This window comes from Diabrotica virgifera, chromosome 4, assembly GCF_917563875.1.
Source record: "Diabrotica virgifera virgifera chromosome 4, PGI_DIABVI_V3a".
Lineage (NCBI taxonomy): Eukaryota > Metazoa > Arthropoda > Insecta > Coleoptera > Chrysomelidae > Diabrotica > Diabrotica virgifera.
In genome coordinates, this window is record NC_065446.1 from 201,686,342 (window position 1) to 201,691,597 (window position 5,256).

Sequence of the window (5,256 nt, forward strand, 5' to 3'; positions counted from 1 at the left end):
TTTAAGGGTGTTCTCTCGGCCACAACCATGGCAGAAAATACGATTTTGAGGAATCCCACAATTGTAAAATGGGTGACCAGGCTGATCACAATTCCAGCAGACAAGAGAACTAACAACCGAAACATTATGTTCATGACCCTTATTTAGCCAAGAACGTTGCCTAAAGGAAGTTGGCTGAGAAGAAGAGTTAGAAGAGGATCGAGATGTGGATGGAGGTTGAGAAGACCAGGATAACGTTTCCTCCAAACGTTTGCATTTTATAGTAAGGTCATCAATGTTCTGAATGTCCATAAGAGCTAATTGTTGATGATAAAAGGGCAATAGACATTTAAGGATGATTTTAATTTTAGCTAAATCTGACAAAGGAGTGTCTAAACGACTACACATACCTAATATAGTATTAATAAACATAGTAACAGATTCCCCAGGTTTCTGCTTATGATTCTTAATTTGATCTAATAAATCATCCTGGAATGAATACGGAAGAAAATCCGACTTCAACTTTTTAATCAGATCAGACCAACAAGAAAAATTACCCCTGTTATTCATAAACCATGTAAAAGCGGTCCCGGTGAACAACTCAGCAGAAGCAGCAAACAAATCCTCTTCCGAAACACCTCTAGATATTCGAAGACATTCAACCCTTTCTAAAAATGACATCACATCAGTGTGCTGTTTTTCACCTGAAAATGAAATACCCCATTTGTGTACTTGAACAGGTTTGGAGTACGTAAAGCTAGGTACATTGACTGAAGCATTAGGAGTAGAGGTAGCAATGGGGTTAACTCTAGAATCAAGTTCACCCTCTAGTGTTAATATTTTAAGAGAAACAGACCTCTTGAACGGTTCCTGTTCTTCAGAAGGACAGTGTAGCAAGTGTACACGGGCAGAAATATGGCCTAGACGAGATGTTAATCGCGCATACTCTGTATCCTTTACAGTTCCCCTAAACTTTTCGATTTTTTTAGACAAGCTGTCCAATGTTTCAGTGATTCCTTTTTGTTGTTCCTCAAAAGGAAGGGATACAGCTGAAATTTGGAGAAAACTTCTATTGCCAGCTTCTTGTTTCAAAGCACCTCTCAAAAGATTGCGTTTTTTATCGACAGTTGTCGACTCCTCTGGCATTATGTCCCGAATCTTTAATTCATAATCCAATTCATCCACCAGAAGATGTTCAGCTTTAAAAGCACACATGATGAGAGCAAAGTTATTGACAAATAGTCCAAAGAACAGAAATATGAAAAATATGAAAATATGAAAGTTTGCACGCAAAATATATATAATATAAACCGAGAAAATATCAGCAACACACCAACAAAATCAAAATAGCCAGCAAAAAAAAAACATATATATATAATGCAGTATATAATCTAATAAATAAGATCAAATAAATATATAAGATCAAATAAATGGATAAATAATCCAATAAATATTGTATACTCAAGTAAACCTACTACCTAAATACTGGAAGTAAATTTTTTTATTTATATGTAACTTACCACCACTCTAGAAAAAATATATATCTATAATAATAATAATAATAATCAACACTTAGTTGTACCTCCAACTATACCACTATTGACTGAAGAAATAAAATTGTTATATGAATTATATTATTAATAGCAATATTAAATATAAGTTCCCAATAAAAATTCAAAATCTAACCCAGAATGTAAGCTGCACAAACATATACTATAATGAGGTCCCAAAATATAAACAAAAATCAAAACAGCGTTTAAGAATACCTGATATGTATCAGAAATTAAAAATAAAATAAATAAGTAACAATATGTGTATAGGATACCAAACGGAAATAACAAAGAGATTTCAGATAAAAGAGAAGAATTGACCTAAATGAATACTGTCTCAGACCAAAAATAAAGCCACCACGTTGGAAAGCCGATGTAACAACTAGCTGATGATTTTCTGTTGGAGTGAATGAAAAGGGAGTGGTAAACTCCAACAGAAGTAGTAAAAAGAAGAAGATCTACTTAATGTAGCCAAAGGACAAAAATGTGTGGCTTCTCCGTTGAAGAAGCTGGAGTAACTAAAATACAACTTTGTAGTAGTATTTGTATGGAAGGATGCCAAGACAAAGAATATCGAATTGATACAGGACTAGAGATGAGAAATCATTAATAGATAGATATAACTTGAACGGCTAGCTAAATATGTATGAGAAGGGCCACTTGACACTCAAGGAAGGATTCGGCCAATTTGCACGGCTATTTTTGGCCAGACAATAGATTAAAGGAAGTGACAATGATGGCTCGAAAAGAAGATATGAAGATAATGTTCAGAAAATAGATAGAGTAAATATAATAATATACTGAAAATAGAATGAATTTTTGGGCGCCAGAAGAAGGATAACTAGGTTAACGCTCTTCCAGGTATTCTACGCTGCTATAGAGTATGTTAAATTTGTAGTACAAGTATGTGAAAAGTTATTAAAGATTATTAAATTATAAAATATACTACTAAAAATAAAGGATTAATAAGAAAAAAAAAATCACAATAAATGTATATTTATTGAATGTAACTACTAGATCTTTTTAACAATCTCTGAGTTAGGACAAGTAACTAGTGTGTAACTCTAACATGACAGGAAAAAGTGATACTAGTGAAAGTCAATTACAAAATCATCATACAACTATGATCTAAGAATACTCTTTATAAGGTTAGAAAAACTGACTACGGGTACCTCTAATACAGGAAGTACAACTTACAACTAGGTTAGTAGAACCCTCACCAAATAATAATTGTACGTTTATAATACGTACACCTTAATTAAATACTACCTGATACTATATATAACATATAAATACCTCACTGTGAGTGGGACAGGCACAAGCCTTATTGAATAAATAAACCTACGAGTGGATACACAGATCCTTTTCCTAACTCGTGGTTTATAATAGTAATAATAACAAGTGAAACCAAAAACTAATCTGAGGGATTAGAATCCAGAAGTTCATATGAATTTAATAAATTAAAGTTAAAGTTAAATAAAGTTAATAAGTTAAAGTTAAGTAAAGTTAATAAGTTCAAGTTAAATAAAGTTAATAATTACAATTTTGACTAATATGTGAAGTTAATTTTTAAAAATTTAATTAAACATATACTAAAATAATGGAATGAGTTTAAATAATTATACAAAAGTGGAACACAGCCTAAAAATAATCAAGATAAGAGTACCGACTACTATTATCAGGGAAAATATCTGAGCTCAGAAATTTATACCTTTATAGATTGCAGAGTGTTGGGGAACGCTATCAATTAAATATTATGTTGTAAAGAAAAAAAAACCTATAAAAAATATAAAGCAGGAAAAATGTGTGTGCAATTGAACTATAAAAAAAAATGTACTAAATATCACAAAACCAGTCTGTCTTTAATAAGAGCACAGTAAATGTTCCCAAACAAACCACTCTTTCCTAATCTTGAAGTTGATGTAATGAGCACCCAAGGGTGCTAACTCTCGCTAGCAGCTGTCCTGCTGGAGGTACAGGAGAGGAAGACTGGTAGAAAGCAGCTGAAGGTACTCAAAACTGTTGGAAAGCAGCTGGAGGTACTCAAAAAAAGAAAATGTGGAAATAATCCAGGCTGGTCGCCTATTGATTGTTTCTCTCTGTGTGGTCTGGCCTTGGTGTTGTTGTAGGGTGGCTTTAAGATTTCATGGTAGGTGCTAAAAAAAACACAGTGTGGTGTTACTACCAATCTACCAATGTCAAAAAAAAGAAGCAAGAGATACGAGGAGGTGTTTTTATTCCTATGGGAATAAGAAGAAATAGGTCATTAAGTCCAAAAACTTGAATGACTAGACAGCTTGACCTTTTATCAGGTTGCTATCAGATGACCTTGGTCAAATAACACAAGTAATTTCCAATTGAAATACAAAATATAATTACTGTGAAAGAATATTTTATTATAATATATACACCGGTATATAGATATATTATACAAGGATGAAATATAGTAAGACTAAGCGATGGATACTTATTTGATCATCGTTCAAAAGATAGGAGTTCTGTAGACTTGAAAGGAATATAAAAAATGGAGTTTAAATTAGCTCTATTTTCCAACTGGAAGCACAAATTAACAACGAATATTGAATTATCTCTAGATGAGTTTGATCCATGAAAATAAAACATAAAAACCATGAAAATAGACTATGTGAAACTTAGTTAGCAAATGTCAAGGACTTCCAAAATGGCTGAATAAAATACTTAATAAAATGTGTATTTACCGGGGTAGAACTCATTGGATATAGTATGCTCTAAAATTCTTCAAATCCACTGCTGCTGGATAACTTCACTATACTTTTATTGTAATATTTAATCAATTTGGAACTGAGAATTAGAGGTGAATAATTGAGTCTAATGACCCCGCACACTACGATTCAGACCGAACACTCGAGAAACAATGGCAATCCAAGGCTCACGTTCACAGCTGAATCCTTCGTACCCCTCTACTAAGCATTGGCTGTCAAAGTGGGGAAACCAATGTTGCCACGTTTTAAATGTGACGTCATCAAGCATTTAAAAATTCTGAGATGGGTTTAAGTTCTATTTGAATAAACATTGAAAGAAAATAATTCTGAAAATAATTAAATAATATTTTGGATAGTTAAATAATATCTTCCCATCAATAATCGATTCTATAAGGGGCGGAACGTCACAGGACGTGGAAGTTAGGCATCGGACAACGTCGAAAGACGTTCTAAAACCGATACATACATACATAGTATTGCCAATTCAGCCAATATTTCAATAATTCAGTAGTAGTTGAGACACGATCGAAGCAACATCGAATCTCTTTAATAACCGAATCAACGTATTAATATTTGATATTTGTTGTGATTTCTTTTTACTAGTTTAAAAAGTGAGTTGCAATTAGTGTTTTGGAACAGGTATATTATAATTTTTAATTGCTTGCTAATTACAAGAATTCATAAAGTAAGGTAACACATTCCAGTCTGTTTTTTGTTTCATGTTGTTTTTTAAAGTATTTGGAGGAACATAAGCGTATCGTTAGCTGTATTTTCGGAAATATGCCGTCAAATTTAATATGTTCTTGCTGCAGCAAATCATACAAACCAAATTTAATGTTAAAATGCTCGGTGTGTACTAAAGTATTTAGACATACTTGTGTTAACATTAGTGCAAATGAGCTTGAACTGATTAATGATGAAGAGAAGGGATGTGACTGGTCTTGCATAAATTGTAGACAAATTGGTAATCAGATTAAGGACTTAAA

General features: G+C 32.6%; 1 long non-coding RNA gene across 1 annotated transcript; it reads right to left on the reverse strand.

Annotated features, from left to right (window-relative positions):
* Positions 1-2,511: 2,511 nt before the first annotated feature.
* LOC126884077 (uncharacterized) lies at positions 2,512-4,672 on the reverse strand. The gene is made up of 2 exons (XR_007697833.1): positions 4,247-4,672; positions 2,512-3,685 (listed from the first exon to the last, which is right to left on the reverse strand). It is a non-coding gene; the product is annotated as an uncharacterized LOC126884077 (long non-coding RNA).
* Between the last annotated feature and the right edge of the window lie 584 nt (positions 4,673-5,256).